Source organism: Sturnira hondurensis, unplaced genomic scaffold (genome assembly GCF_014824575.4).
Source record: "Sturnira hondurensis isolate 20B ecotype Veracruz unplaced genomic scaffold, ASM1482457v3 Scaffold0006505, whole genome shotgun sequence".
Lineage (NCBI taxonomy): Eukaryota > Metazoa > Chordata > Mammalia > Chiroptera > Phyllostomidae > Sturnira > Sturnira hondurensis.
This window is the reverse complement of record NW_028079136.1, coordinates 8012622-8029726: the sequence shown is the minus strand read 5'-3', so window position 1 is coordinate 8029726 and position 17105 is coordinate 8012622. Positions and strand designations below refer to the sequence as shown.

The 17105-nt window shown below is 40.7% G+C and overlaps 1 protein-coding gene across 5 annotated transcripts in view; it reads right to left on the bottom strand.

The window, feature by feature from the left end:
• Positions 1-17105, bottom strand: part of STK33 (serine/threonine kinase 33) — a 139934-nt gene that overhangs the window by 80337 nt on the left and 42492 nt on the right. For 2 of the 5 annotated variants that reach the window (XM_037050137.1, XM_037050141.1), the window contains one exon: positions 13897-14039. The exons of 1 other annotated variant lie outside the window; for it this stretch is intronic. The gene's annotated coding sequence lies outside the window, so the exon portion shown is untranslated. Of the gene's footprint in view, positions 1-5275; positions 5392-13896; positions 14040-17105 lie in introns of all 5 variants that reach the window. 2 more of the 5 variants (XM_037050138.1, XM_037050139.1) reach the window with 2 other exon arrangements.

The window sequence follows — 17105 nt, the reverse complement described above, 5'->3', positions numbered from 1 at the left end:
ACTGTACTAGAAGTTCTAGCCTGGAGAGCATTAAACATAAAAATAAAATTAAAAGCATCCATGGTGGAATGGCAAAAGAGTAAGTTATCTCTATTTGCATATGATGTGACCCTGTGCATAAAAAAACCCTGAGGAACAGACACACACAAGCTAATAGGCAGAGCAAGGCTGCAAGACACAGGAACCATAAACAAAACTCAGTCGTATTTCTACACATTCACAACAAACAATCTGTAAATGAAATTCAGAAAACAATTCAATCTAGTAGTATCAAAAAACAAGAGTAAATAACAAAATAAGTACAATACTTATACAGTGAAGACTATAAAACCGTGTTAAATAAATCGAAGTGACCAGAAAGACACTCTGTCTTCATGTTTTAGAAGACCTAATATTGTAACATGGCAATATTCCCCAAACTGATCTATGGATTTGATGTCATCTCAAAAATTCCAACTGTGTTTTTTTTTTGGAGGGGAGGGAAGGCCAGAAATTAACCATCCTAAAATTCATATGAAAGTGCAAGACACCAGAATAGCCAAAACAACATTGGGGAAAAGAATAGCAAGGTTGGAGGATTCATATTTCACAATTTCAAAGCTTACTTTAAAACTATAGTAAATTAAACAGTGTGGTACTGGCCTAGGATAAACATGCAGTTCAGTAGAATGGAATGGAGACTCCAAAAATAAACCTATATACCTGCAGCTAATTGATTTTTGACAAGGGTTATCAAAACAAGGCAATGGGGAAAGAACAATCTTTTCAATAAATGGTGCTGGGACAACTAGACACATAAACACAAAAGAACCAATATGGACACCTACCTTACAATACATATAAAATCAACTCAAAATAGATCAAAGACCTAAATATAAGAGCTAAAACTATAAAACTCTTAGAATAAAACATAGGGGTAATACACTTTTCTGATCATGTATTAAGCAACAGCTTCTTAGATATGACACTTAAGCACAAGCAACCAAAGGCAAAAATAGATAGATGGACTTCATCAAATTAAAAATATCTGTGTTTCAAAGGACATTGCTTAGAAAGTGAAAAAATAACCCACTGAATTAAGAAAACATTTTCAAATCATACAGCTTATGGGAGTCTAAGTCTAGTATGCAGAATTTATAAAGAAGTCTTACAATTCAAGAATAAAAAGACAACCCATTTTTTTAAAAAAATGGGCAAGTTCATGGTAAAGCAAATCAAACCACAATGAGATACCACCTCACACTCACTAGGATAGTTACAGTAAAACAAAAAAATAAACAAACACAGAAAATAGCAAGTGGTGGAGAGGATGTGGAGCAACTGTTGCCTCCACGTCATGCTGCTGGGATGGAAAATGGTGTTGCTGTTACAGAAAACAATTTGGTGGCTCCTCAGAAAGTCAAACAGAGTAACCCTCTGGCCCAGCAATTCCCAGGAATAGACACAAGGGAATTTAAAACATATATACTCACACAAAACTTATACACTAATAAACAGAGCAACATTACTCACAGTAATCAAAGAAGCTGAAAACAACTGAAATGTCCACCAACTGATGAATGGATAACAATATGAGGCATGTACACACACACCAAGGATTGACTTGAAAATATGATGACACATAAAAGAAGCCAGATAGAAAAGCCACGCGTTGCATGACTTCTACTGACTGAAATATCCAGAACAGGCAAATCTATACAGAAAGTACATTAGTACTCTACTAACGTGTTTGCTAGGGCCTGGCAGGGAGGGAAAGAGCGTGAAGTGACTGCTAATGGTTACAAGGGTTCTTCTAATTAGAAATATTCTCAAATTAGAAGTTAATACTAGTTGTACAGCCACGGAGCAGCACACTTGAAAGCAGTAAATTTTATATTTAAATTATATCTAAATTTTTAAAAATTATGTTGACCTTGAAAATTTGGCAAAACAACCTTAAATAAATTGGTGGGGGTACACTAAATACAGATTTTTATTAAAAGGCAAGGCAGCTGGCCACTTATCCCAAGCTTTGTCCACACAGCATCAAAAAATTAATTGAAAAGCGAGAATTATAGTGGCCTTGTAATACAGTTTGGTATCAGGTATTGTGATCCTTCCTACTTTGTTCTTCTTTCTCAAAATTGCTGCAGCTATTCGGGGTCATTATGGTTCCATATAAATTTTTGGAATGTTTGTTCTATATCTTTGAAATATGCCATTGGTACTTTAACAGGGAGTGCGTTGAATCTATAAATTGCTTTGGGTAGTATGGACATTTTGATGATATTAATTCTTCCAATCCATGCAATGGTACATGCTTCTATGTGTTTGTGTCTCCCTTAATTTCTTTCTTCAGTGTTGTATAGTCTTCTGTATACAGGTCTTTTATGTCCTTGGCTAGGTTTATTCCTAGGCACGGTATTTTTCTTGTTGCTATATCAAATGGGATTTTTTCCTGATTTCTATTTCTGATATTTCATTGTTGGTATACAAAAATGCCTTTGACTTCTGAATATTGGCTTTGTATCCCACTGTTTTACCAAATTCACTTATTAGGTCAAGTAGTTTTTTGGTGGAGTCTATAGGATTTGTACGTACACTATCATGTCATCTGCAGACAATGACAGTTTTGCTTCCTCCTTTCCAACTTGGATGCCTTTTGTTTCTTTTTCTTGTCTGATTCCTGTGGCTAGAACTTTCAATACTATGTTGAATAGGAGTGGTGAAAGTGGACATCCTTGGCATAAGAACAGACACACATACCAATGGAACAGAATAGAGAACCCAGAAACAAACCCAAGTCTCTATGGTCAATTAATATTTGACAAATAGGGCAGAAGCACAAAATGGAGTAAAAATAGCCTCTTCAACAAATGGTGTTGGGAGATCTGGACAGCTATATGAAAAAAAATGAAACTTGATCACCAACTTACACCATACACAAAAATAAATTCAAGGTGGATAAAAGTCTTAAATATAAGACATGACACCACTAAAGTCCTAGAGGAGAACATAGGCAGGAAATCCCAGATACCCCATGCAGTAAGATTTTCACCAGTATACCCCCTAGAGCAAGGGACATAAAAGAAAGAGTAAATAAATGGGACCTCATAAAATTAAAAAAGCTTCTCCATGACTAAAGAACACAGCATTAAAATGAAAAGAGAGCCAACTATTTGAGAAAACATATTTGCCAATGATACCTTAGACAAGGGTTTGATCTCCAAAATATATAAACAACTCACATGACTCCACTCCAAGAAGGCAACCCAATTAAAAAAATGGGCAAAAGACTTGAATAAACACTTTTCCAAGGAGGACATCCAGAGGGCCCAGAGACATGGGAAAGACACTCAGCTTCACTGGCCAGCAGAAAGATGCAAATTAAAACCACAATAAGATACTACTTCACACCAGTCAGAATGGCCATCAAACAAAGAAATCAACAAACAACAAGTGTTGGAGAGGTTGTGGAGAAAAGGGAACCCTAGTGCACTATTAGTGGGAACACAGACTGGTGCAGCCTCTGTGGGAAACAGTATGGAATTTCCTCAGAAAACTAAAAATGGACCTGCCTTTTGACCGGGCAATTCCACTGCTGGGCTTATATCCTAAGAACCATGAAACACGAGTACAAAAGAACCTGTGCACCCCAATGTTCATAGCAGCATGATTTACAATAGCCAAGTGCTGGAAGCAAACTAAGTGCCCGTCAGTAAATGAATGGATCAAAAAAACTATGGTACATTTACCCAATCAGTCTATATATTTATACATTTATACAATGGAATACTACACAGCAGAAAGAAAGAAGGAGCTCACACCCTTTGTGACAGCATGGATGGAACTGAAGAGAATTATGCTAAGAGAAATAAGCCGGGGGTAAGGGACAAATACCATATGATCTCACCTTTAAGTGGAACCTAATCAATGAAACAAATAAATAAGCAAAATATACCCAGAGACACTGACATTAAGAACAAACTGACAGTAACCAGAGAGGAGGTAGGAGGAAATAATGGGGGGGGGGAGGGGGAGAAGGTTTTTAGGAACAACGATAAAGGACACATGGAAAAAACCAAAGTGAGGTAGAAGCAGGGGAGGGACGTGGGGATGGCTGGGGTGGGGGGGAGTGGTGAGAAGTAAATGCAGACAACTGTACCTGAACAACAATAAAATAATTTTAAAAATACAAAAAAAAGAAAAGCGAGAACTCAGTCTGTCTTCCAGCTTCACTGAATTTCAGGGCCCAGTCATACAAAAAAGACTACCTGAGGCCTTCTCTCTAGCTACCTTGCCCCAGAAAGAGCCTTGACTGAGCAAAACCCCCGGGCCTACGAGCCCTCTGGCCAAGCTCTCTGGACTTCGGTAGTGCTGCGTTCCTTCCCACAGACTGCCTCGGTCCAGATCCTACCCACTCACCGGGTCTGTGATTTTAACGTACTTCTGTGTTTAGTTTCCTCATCACTGCCTTGGGGATAACAAAGCACCTTCCATGGGATTATTATGAGGAGTAAGTGAATACACGTAAAATACTTGTAAATAGTACATAAATGCACAAAAAGTGTCCGATAAACTGTAAGCACTCAACGCACGCTGTGGGGTGACAGAGGGGGAACGAGTCCAGGTCATGACCAACCCACTCATGACGTCTCAGCACAGGGTCTTTGACGGGTCCCACGGGAAACACAAGGGCACAGGGTCACGTAAAGGGGAAGGGAGAAGGAGACAGGCAGGGCGTACCCATGTCAAACCCACTCAGCTAAAGAAGACTAGATAATGGGCAGTACACCTAAAGGCACGCCTGGTTAAAACAAAAAAACTCTACATCCACAGAAGCCAAATCAGACACTGACTGGGTAAACAAGCCCTTCACTTTCAACACACAGTGTCTAACTGAGGCAAATGTTGTAATCATTCCGTGAGCACTAATGTGCACTTATAATATGAAATCAACAGAAGAAAGCAAAGATCAGTTGGACCATTATAAGGATCTTGCAGTCTAGTTCAGTATTTCTCAAACATTTTTATATGATCCACAATAACAAGTACATTTTACATTTTGTCCCAATATACACATACGTGCATATAGGTAAATATTTCATAAAAATACCTTTACTATTTATAATGTGCTCTACTTGCTCTTCTTGTCTGTTCCATTTCCATCTTTGAGAACATTCTTGCCACAGTGCCCTACAACCACTCCGCTAAAATGGTTTCACTACCGAGGAAGGGTTAAGGTACTGACCAAACTGGTACTGAAATTACCAACCTGCGCATGTGTCCAACTAACCTGAACACAGAGAGGAATGACCTATGTGCTTAACGGGGGCTAATACCAGGTATGCTGAAAAAGTTCATTTTGAAGAGGGCATCCAGGGTCCACCGTGTACAACCATGGCTATGAACCTGAATACAAACAATAGGAGTTAAGAATCAGTCACCGTTGGCCTCCCTTCTGCTGCTATTTTCTCACTCTCTGTGGAGGGCCAGCTGCTACAATGCTGGGTACACCAACAAATGGCAAAGCCTGGACATAAGCTTGACGGTTACCTGATTTAATTAGGTACTGTCGTTTCTATTGTCCTTGCTCTTTCTCCAAACTTCAGCAGACTTTTGGTGTCCTCTGCTCATTCTAATGGTTAAGGTGCAAAACGAACATGATAAATAGCTTTTATCACACGCCCTCTCTGCACTCGGTTAGCAATGACCCAGGTCAGTGTGCTGAGGATGTGAGGTTGTCACAGGGAAGGGAGGTTGTGACTGATTCAGAGATGTCTGCCGCGGACACCTGAAAGAGCTAACTTGCAGCATGCGTGAGATCTATTTGCTGAGTCGGACTGTAAAATATACAAGTTTAAGAATCGTTTTAGAAAAATCTCTTGGATAACTGCAACAAAATATGGATGTAATGCAAACATATTTTAACTGCACCATTAACAACGTGTCAGATTTCATTACAACTGCTGTGGAAGGTATTGAAATAATATGCAAATATTTTACCTTCTTAAAAAAGTGAAGAAGATAAAATCATTTGTGGGTTTTGTCACAATGTAATAAAGGCCAGTTTCGTCACGTTTTTGCCCCAGATGCTGAGCCTGGAGTCTGCTTGTGAGAGAACACTAACCGTGCCCCAATGCTATGAGCCTGTATTTTATCAGCTAAAAATGTCCCCACTATTAAGACACCTTTCAAAGATTATAACTCTCAATTTTGAGGGTAATTTTTGCACATTAACACCATTTTCCCATGATGTTATTTCCAGAATAGTGAACATAGCATCAGAAATAATATTTTAAGATTTGCACATTTACATTATTATTTAAAAGGATAAAAAGCATTTGTCAAATGCTTAGACAAAAGCATTAGACAAAAGAAAAACTGCATAAGAAAATTTAAGTCTGTTGTTCCAGGCAGAATAAAAACTGCACATTAAAATTTCTATGTGGGCAAGTAAGTAACCATCAAATACGAAACCCTGGGAGAGTAGGAAGGAACCAGTGCGACCGCCAGGAGCCTGAGGGCGGCGGCCCAGGGTGAGGAGCCAGAGGCAGGTCCTGGACCGATTTGGCGAGGGGCGGCCACGCACACCTGGACGTCGGGTTTTTCTCACCAGCGTATTATTCCTCTCACTAACAAAGCCGGGCACACAGAAAGAATTCACTGATTTTCTGTGAAAGGAGGGACAGGAAGAATGAAAAGTGAAGGGCAGGGGGAACCAGAAGCTCACACGACAGAGCTGGGGCTCCATTCTGACTACTCTATTCTGACTCTGTACGGTGGTTGTAAAGAAGATGGGGGGGCTGACTGCTGATGAGTAAGTTCTGCACTGCACACAAAGATGCCTGGGGAGTCGGCCTGCAGATGCTCGGGGGTCAGTGTACTAAGGTCCGGGCAAAGCAGCGTCTCTGCAAAAGAGCGACAGCTCCTGACATATCGGGAAGCAAGTGTTTGCCTCTCCCAGGTCCCTGTGCACTGACTCTAAATAGTACAGAGACAACTGTATACCCAGGAAGCATAAGGACTCTCTGAGACCTTTAACCTTGGTGTGCAAGATGAACTTCGATTTATCATATGGTCTCTGGCCTACAGCCTGATATTAGTAACACTTCGAGAGAGAAAGGGAGGAAGGGCAGGTGACCTGCTGGGCAGTCGATGGCAGCTGTCCGGGCACACAGGGTGCAATGTGCCGGCAAAGCAAGGTAGCCCCGAATGTTCTTTAGCACTGACGTTTTCAGCACTAGGGAGAAGTGCCTGTTTATACCCGAAGCCCATCAATCTCCTGAAAATGTCTGCAAAAATGTGCACACGCATTTTTCTGAGAAGAGATTCCAGTAATGTCATCAGTGCTCCAAAAAGGCCCGATATCTACCAAACCCCCCAAAATATTAAGAACCACAATGCAGTGATTTACAAACTGTAGCTCACCCACAGGGCAAAATATTTTACATTTAAATAGAAGAGAAAATACAAGAACATAACACTGTAAATAAAGGTATCCTTTCATTACATTAGCTTCACATCATGTGTGTGTCTGTGTGTGTGTGATGTAAACTTTTTCGCACTGAGGTTTGGGTCGAAATGTTTGGAAACCACTGCTCCAAGGCATCAGAAATGACTACATGCAACTTTGTAATGTATTAAATCATCGTCCAGTAAAGACAATTAGGTGACCCGCAGTTCCAGTGGGCCTTCTACTATTTGAGTGACATGTGATCCACCGAAATGAAACTGCTATTATTAGAGAACTGCAGTCTGCAAGCTCAGAAATGAAAGTGTATCTCTGCGAGGTCTTACTTATCTTAAGAAACCGAGGACGATGAAGAGGTTGCCTCTGAAGGAACCCTGCACCCTGGGTGTCTCACAGAAAATGCAAACTACTGAATAAAATGTTTAGGAATGAGAAGGGCAAATATTTCCCTGGGATGACGGAATGCTCCAAGCACCTTAAAAGCTATCAGGAGAGGGGAGGGGATGGAAACTCATTCCTCAACCTCATACAGCAATGAGTTTTAGAAGAATTATTGTTTCTTTCACACAAGAGTCGGAAGACTACGGTGAATCTGCCACGACCGCTGGAGTGCAGTTGCCACTTTCGTCCCAATTACCAGCATCTGCTACTGTCCTCTGTTTCCTTCCAGGACTCAATAGATGGTCCAGGCACTGAACGGTTGGTCTTATTGTCTCAAATGGGACTAAAGCACTTTACAGATTTGAATTGTCCCAATCAATGCAAAAATTTCAGAAAGTATCACCAGATCCTGCAAGGCCAGACCACTACCCCTCCCTCCTACAAATGCCTAGAAGTCATCCTCCCAGCCAGGTTCTGGCTTGGGGTCCAGGTATATCTGTGATCAGCGGTGAAGCACCACTGTGAGATTCCCTGTCCCTCTTTCCCTGTTTATTCCAAGAATGCTGGAGGCCAGGCTTTTACCTCTCAAGCAGGAGAACAGAGCTTCCTTTCTGGAGAAACTGACACACACACACACACATACACACACACACACACAGCCCTGGTCAGGTTGCTCAGCAGGTGGAAATGCTGAGCAGGTTTGATCCCTGGTCAGGGAACACGCCTAGTTTGCAGGTTCCATCTCTGATCGCAGCACATACAAGAGGCAACCAATCCATGTTTTCATCTCACATTGATGTTTCTCTCCCCCCCACCACCACAGCAGATGCTGACATACAGGGATTCTTCCCCAGAACCCTACAGCCCCCGCGAAAAAGAGCTTACTTAGATCCTCACCAGGTCACACGCACTAGTTGACACAAAGCTTGTGATGGAATTTTAATACCTCCTTCTTAAACAGGAAAAATAACAAGGCTAGCAAGACATTTTATGAAAGACTCCAAAGCAAAAGAGACCAAACAAATTGGGGGAAAGGAACTCAAAGTGAGCAAAGAGAAGCCAGGAGCAGAAGTAAACCACACATATAAAAATACCCTCCAAGAGCAGAAGATATACCCATGAAATAAGAAGCTACAAGGAAAGAATACTCAGAAGCCAGAGGGAGTCCTTAACATCTAAAAATAAAAACTAAACTAAATTAAGGAGTTAGAATATAAATTTGGGGAATGTCTTAGAAAACAGACCAAAATGACAAAAAGATGAAAAATGGGAGTGAATAGAAAAAAAATTAAAGGATGAGTCCAGGAGGTCCAACACTTGAATAACAAGAGTTCAAGCCAAAAAGAATACAGAAAATTAAGAGAAGAAATCATCAAAGAAATAATACAAATAAACCTTCCCTGGAATAAATGAATCTTCAAACTGAAAGAGCCCACAGGTTTCACAGCAAGTTCATGACACATGATCCCCATCAAGAACCATAAAAGTTCAGAACACCAAGAACAAAGAGTAATGAGCGGGGAGACTTCTCCCGGGGGACCCGGCGGACGGATCATCGCTGAGAGCCCCGGTGACCTGAGACAACCTGACACCACGTCTCACCAGGTGATGTGGCGCTGCCGACGTGATACAACCAGGACCACACCGCACACTGAGGAAGTGTTATTGTTTAACCACTGAACTAGGCTAAATTTAGTCAAGCATTAATCTAAATACTGGTGTTTTCCTTCACTGTTATATTTTTCCAGTACTAGAATTTCACTTAGTTATTCTTTGTATCTTCTATTTCTATGCTGAGATGTTCTATTAACAAAAATATTAAGGGTGAGTCTTGTCATTTCAGTAGTCACGCGTGTAACTTTACGGCTGCTTTGTTGCCACTAAAGAAAAAGGCCAATAGCAGGAAACTTTCTGGAAAGACAACGAGCTCAGGAACATTGGTAATTTCCACAAAACTTTGCAGAATGACTCAAACTTAGCATCTGTGTCCTGCACTAGTGCCTGGTGTTTCACAACTGAGTGGGTGAATGAACAGATGGATGGATGAACATACACATGTCTCTACAGAATGTCTACAGCTCTTACAAGGTGCAGATGAGGGGACTAACCTGGAGCTACGATCTCCTGACAGAACAGCCCCTAGAAGCCAGGAGTTGGGAACTGTTTCAGGTAATTACGGGACAATGAACCACTGCTGTCTGGCCAGTTAACCATTCTGACAACAGGAAGGTATATAAAGGCTAAGAGGAATGTTTCTAAATACCCAGATGATATGAATGGGGATGAACAAGTTTAAGAATTGTCCAGAATCTGCTCTCCCTTTGATGTCAGACATATCCAAATATGTCACGTGCACCCAGAAGGTTTTTCCTACTGAATGCTTTGCTAAGTTTATGGAAAAGGCATTCTTTTTAAAAAAATATTTTATGTGTTTATTTTTAGAGAGAGGTGACAGAAGGAGAAAGAGTGGGAGAGAAACATCAATATGTGGTTGCCTGTCACGTGTCCCCCACTGGGGACCTGGCCTGCAACCCCCTGACTGGGAGTCGAACCAGCGACCCTTTGCTTCAAAGGCCCGTGCTCAATCCACTGAGCTATACCACCCAGGGCTAGAAAAGGCATTCTTACATTGACAGCAAGTCAAGACCTCCAGGGGCTTGCTGGCCATCTTTGGACAGAGGTGAAGGATCTCTCGTCCCAGTCGTATGAGGCCACTGAGTACTGATTTGGGAGACAGAGGGTCAATGAATAAGGTGAAGAAGTAAGACAGCTGGCAATATGGAAATCAAAACCTGCCCTGGAGACTCACCAAACCAAACCCTCAGCAGAAACAGGTCACATGCTGCCAGCAGGGAAGGGTCTTTTCATCTTTACCCTAAACCAATGGGGCACCCACAAAACAGAAACACCAACGGGGATAAACTACCCTCATTTTGGACTGCAACAGGACAGGAAAATATTTGGAGAATCTACCCGCAGTGGTCCTTCATGTTAAACAACAGCCCCTGGAAACTCACGCAATCATTACCTGGCATTAGCGTACTCATGCCATTTATCTGGCATTTAACTAACAGGAATACATGTAAGGAACTCAGGGAGGTTACTGCAGCCCCTTAATAACTATCTCATAATGAATGCCATACACAAACACAGGCTAATATAAATTTTTAGCTCCTATAGGCTAATAAAGAATATTTGATGTATCATCCTTTGGTGAGCCACAAATTAAAGAAAAGATTATATGATTAATTTAGGTTCTAAACAACATTTTACAGTGGAAAAGAGATGAAATAATCAAGGGCTCTTAAAGAATTCAGTTTAGTTTTATACCTTTAAGATATGAATTGGATTAAATTATATCAATTACTTGAGAAATGTGTACATTTTTCAATGAGAATATTATCTAAAAACTGACCTAATTTACTAATGAAAGAACAAAGGGCTTTTCATCTCTACTTTTCTATGAAGTTTTCTTTTAATAGTTCTCAGTTTGGGGCTCAGGAGTATAATACAGCTTTACATTTCCTGCTTTCTCCACCAAAGCAAGATAACTCAGCAGCTACTGTCCATGTAGGTTTTCATTTCACCAGACCATAGTTTTATACAAAATAAATTTTCTAAGTTCAGAGAATTTAACAACTGCTCCTAATGAGAAACTCTCTTCTTTTTTAAATATATTTTGTTGATTATTCCATTAGTTGTCCCATTTCCCCCTTCATTCCTCTCCACCCTGAACACCCCCTCCCCGACAATTCCCCCCTTTAGTTCATGTCCATGTGTCACAAGTTCTTTAGCTTCTATATTTCCCATACTATTCTTGCCCTACCCCCCATCTATGTTCTACCTACCATCTATGCTGCTCATTCTCTGTACCTTCTCCCCCCTTCTCCTCCTCCCACTCCCCTCTTGCTAACTCTCCATGTGATTTCCATTTCTATGGTTCTGCTCCTGATCTCGCTGTCCTCGTAGTTTGCTTGTTTTAGGTGTGGTTGTTAATAACTCTGAGTTTGCTGTCCTTTCACTGTTCATACTTTTTATCTTCTTTTTCTTAGATAAGTCCCTTTAACATTTCACATAATAAGGGCTTGGTGATGATGAGCTCCTTAAATTTGACCTTATCTGAGAAGCACTTTATCCGCCCTTCCATTCTAAATGAAAGCTTTGCTGGATAAAGCAATCTTGGATGTAGGTCTTTGGATTTTATGACTTGGAATGCTTCTTTCCAGCCCCTTCTTGCCTGTAAGGTCTCTTTTGAGAAATCCGCTGACAGTCTGATGGGAACTCCTTTGTAGGTGACTGTCCCCTTATCTCTTGCTGCTTCTAGGATTCTCTCCTGCATTTTAATCTTGGCTAATATAATTATGATGTGTCTTGGTGTGTTCCTCCTTGGGTCCAACTTCTTTGGGACTCTCTGAGCTTCTTAGAGTTCCTGGAAGTCTATTTCCTTTGCCAGACTTGAGAAGTTCTCCTTTATTATTTGTTCAAATAAGTTTTCCCCTTGTGGCTGTTCCTCTTCCCCTTCTGGTACCCCTATAATTCAGATGTTGGAACATTTAAAGATGTCCTGGAGGTTCCTAAGTCTCTCCTCATTTTTTTGAATTCTTGTTTCTTCATACTTTTCTGTTTGTTTTTTTTCTTCTTTCTGGTCCACTCCATTGATTTGAGTCCCAGTTTCCTTCCCATCACTATTGGTTTCCTGTGCATTTCCCTTCATTTCACTTAGTTTAGCCTTCATATGTTCCTCTAATTTGTGACTATAATCAACCAGTTCTGTGAGCATCCTGATCACCAGTGTTTTGAACTGTGCATCTGATAGGTTGGCTATCTCTTAGTCACTTAGATGTACTGGCTCTGGGGCTTTGAGCTGTTTTTTCTGCTGGAGCCATAATGTTTTGGTCTGCTCGCGCCGGTCTGGATGAATGGTTCATTGTTGTCGGGCTTCCATACAGTTCACTTTTCTGTCTGTTTTGGCTGCGTTTTTGTTACTAAAACTTTGTTGTCTTTAAACTTGGTTGTGCGAGGAGGCACAGTGTTTCCACCTATGCCTCCATCTTGGCCAGAAGTTCTAATGAGAAACTCTTTGACGCCCAGAAAGAGCCCATGAAAGAGAGTCTGCTCAAGCATAGCCGGGGCGTGCCTCACCCCGGGGCTCCTCCACGGGCACCAGCGCACTGTGTTCTGCACACACCTTCCTCTCACTGTATATAAAAGCACATACATAAAGTGATACAGTCCTAAGTCAGTTGCTATTTTACTTTTCATTTGTTTCAAATATTTCACAACTTAAGTCTGTGATATTACAAGCCCCTCCAGAAGATTTAAATAGTATTAAAATACTGCTTTCAATTTAAAAGGCAAAATATCTGGAAAATTAAGGTCACAATGTTAGAGAACCTAATGGAGTATGGATTTCTGCTTGAAGTGCTACAACCAGAAACCTCAGCAATCTTAAATCTGTCTCTCCTGGATATAATAAGTTGTAAAGCTTTGAATGCGTTTTCTGAATATGTTTTGCATCCCTTGTAGCTTCAGAAAAGGAGGCAGCAGAGAAGCCAAGAGCATGGTCTCAGTGGAATGCTTATGCAGCACCAACCAGTTACAGAGGCTTTAAAACAAAAGATGAATAGGATCATTCTTAAAGGAGCAAAAATAACAAGCATTAGAAGATTTCTTTTTAATAATTTGACCCTAGATAGAAAGTACTTTTCAAAAAATCATGAAATGGTAGATTCTTCGATCCAAGATGTCATAAATGCTACAGAATCGTGGTTAAATTAACTGTTAATTTTTTAATGTAAGGTTTCCTTTCAACATCTGTATAGGTAATTTGTCTACTTCCATCTTCCATAGTAAAACCTAAGTCACTTTTTCAGTTAGAGCACTACCCAGGAATACTGAAAGACTAGATCACATGAAGCATGTCCCAACATTTGAAATAGGAAAACAATGCAAAGCACGCTTCAAAAAATTTGCTTTTTAAATGTCCATCTGAAGAACAGTTCTCTACCAGAGATTATTTTCGCTCCCAGGGGACACCTGGCAATGTCTGTGGACGAGTTTACCTGTCAATCAGGAGAGTGCTACTGGTATCCACAGGGTAGAGACCATGGATGACGACGCTACACACCTGCAATGCACAGGGCAACTCTCCACGGAGAACTCAGCAGCCCGAAGTGTCAACAGTGCCGTGGCTGAGACACCTGATCTGAAACGACCAAACGTGAACAATGAGCAAGTACTCGCAGAATGAATGAATAAATCTCAATAAACAAAAAGATTTAGTTTCCACTTTTTATAACTTCTTACTTCCATCAGTTGATGCTGCCTAACACAGACTCAATCTCTATTCTCAAGCTCTTTCCTCATTCACCCGCTTCCCAGCATCGAATACAACCAGGTGAGAACCACACATTTATCAGGGCCTTGCCCGGTGCTGTGGTGCCGTGGGATCCGAAAGAGGAACTCAAATCAGCAGATGGAAACATTGTCAAATGCCTTCAGGTTAGAGCTCAAAAAGCATTTTTAAAGAAACAAAGCATTTTATTTTATCTATTTAATTTTTTTAACCATCATCCAAGGACATTTTTTCACTATTTTTAGAGAGAAAGGGAGGGAGCAAGAAGGGAGGAAATGGGGGGGTCAACTTGGCTGCCCTCTTCTATGCGCCCCAGCTGGGGACCAAACCTGCAACCCAGGTATGTGGCCTGACCGGAATCAAACCCACAACCCTTCAGTCTACGGGACAGTGCTCCAACCAACTAAGCCACATGGGCCAGATCTCAAAAAATATATTTTTAATTGTGAGAATTAAAACACTATTACTTTATTTGGCCACACTTGGTAATAAACCAAGGTATTTCAAATTTATATCAAGACTAAACAACTAAAACAAATAGTCTTTAGAAAACACTCATCGTGTGAACAATGTAAATAGAAAAGGTTTAAAAAAAACAACAATTCAAAATTACCAGTTCAAAATAACCTTAAAGAAATGTAAACCTCTGTGTCCCGGTTTACTCTAATATGAAAACTGCCTCCAGTGAATAAGGAGGGTCTGTGTGGGCATCTTCCGAACTCAGCTGAAGCCACACGCACTCGGAAAGCCCCGAATAATCAAAGTGAGTCCATCACTCAGACATGCTTTCAGGTCTCTTTCTCCCCGCCTGGTACAGACGACCAGAAAGGGTGCTGATTTGCTCTTTCTGTTCTTTTTTACCGCTAAATGAGCATGTGAATCTTCAAAAGAGAGGCAAAAATGAAAATGACAGAACCATTTATGAATGTAAAATAATCTCTGTATATCAGTGTCACGGAAATGCACAAAAATGACATATAAACATCCCAAGCAAGTACTATTCCCTTTATGAGAAAATCTGAATTTAGGATTGCTAACATTAAAAGGATTTTTGCAGATATCAGTCTCTTGATGTATTTATTAGACATCATTAACTACTTTTTAAGAGCAATCTAGCAACCACAATTAACTTGCAAATTCCTTCCAAAATTTTTATTCAGCATCAGTCATATGCAAGGGACTGTGTTAAGCACAGTGTGAGAAGTGAAGATTTATCCATTACAGGCTTCATACTCAAAAAACATACAGCTCCAGGTGCGATGATAAGACATGCCTAGAAATAACTTCAAAACAAAATATAATAAGAAGAGGGAAGTGCCTAAAGGGTGGTAAAATAAAATGTCATGAAAAGTCAGAAGCAAAAGCAGTTATGTCCGGCTGGGGTGGCCAGAGAAGACACAGAGATTAGATGGTAACATCTGGGACGGGCCTAGAACACACACGGGACTCAGACAACCTGAAGGAGGTAGATGGGCCTTAAGGAAAGGGAAACAGTGCGAGTGAAGGGTGACAGACGGAGGAGGCACCCACGCCCACTCACAAGTTCTGTGACTCACAGAAAGTACTGCAGAAAGAGGGGCAATTAGAGACGAAGTGGGCTACCGAGGCCAGGACTGGTTTCGGAGACCATCATGCTGAGAAGCCTGGACTTTATCGGGTAACTGGGGAGCGGGTACAGATTTCTGAGCAGGAAGAAGCATTATCAAAGTTGTGCTTTAGGAAGATCAATCTGGCAGTAATTGAAGTAACTGAACATCAATCAAATGCAGATGATACAGCACAGTGCGTGTAATGCAAGCCTGCAGGAATTCAGGAATTCATTTATAAAAATGTAATTTATACACATCTTTTCAGTAACACAGCTCTATAAACTGTCTTGCTCATATACTAGTACCTAATTATATAAGCATTTCCAAAGGTCATAAGCACTATAAAATGACATCACAAAACCTCTTGCCTCTGCCTGGAAATCCGTCCACCCCCTTTCCCTTCCGGTAAACTCCTGTCCTGTAGGCCTCAGTTTAAATGTCGCTTCCTCAAAAAGGCCTTTTTTACATCACTTATCCAAATTAGGTCTCCCTGTTTCTTCTCTCTCAAAGAAACTTGTCCTTTTCCTTCATAGCACTTATCGCAATTTGTAATGATGTTATTTTGGTCAGTAACTGATTACAGACGATCCCCACCACTAGACTGTGAGAAGAAGGACAACACTGTTTTTGGTCATCATCATATTCCAACCGTACAACACACAGTAGGTGCTTAACAAGTACTTGTTCTATGAAGAACGAATGAATGGAGAAAAGAAGGACAGGGTTTAAGGTCACTGCTGTAATGCCCCCTGTTCTGCACTGTACTATTGGCAAAGATACTTCTTTCAGAGAGAAAACTAAGAGAAATCTTAAATTTCAACTTAGGGCCAAATTCTTATCTTCTAAAATCAGAATACAAGTCCATACTTCCAAAACAAAAATCTTAAACCAAATAGTCAAGCCAAAATGTACCTTCTTACTTCTCCTATTTTTACAGAAATAATTCACAATGTAAATACTAAGTGAATTGGAATAAGGAATGGGGTTAGAGTCATAAGTCAGATGTAAAGATGGTAGTTATGCCCTGGCTGGTGTAACTCAATGGATTGAGTGAGGGCCTGTGAACCAAAGGGCTGCTGGTTCAATTCCCAATCGGGGCACATACCTGGGTTGTGAACCGGGTCCCCAGTTGGGGAAACATGGTGGACAGCCATACACTGATGTTTCTCTCCCCCTCTTCCTCTTTCCCTTCCCTTCTCTGTAAGTAAATAAATAAAATCTTTTTTAAAAAGGCAGTTATACCCTTGTCCTGACTCCTTGCATATCATGTTAGAACCTCAAAAAGAACGTCTATATTCAACATGAAAGAATTTATAGTAACCTCAAC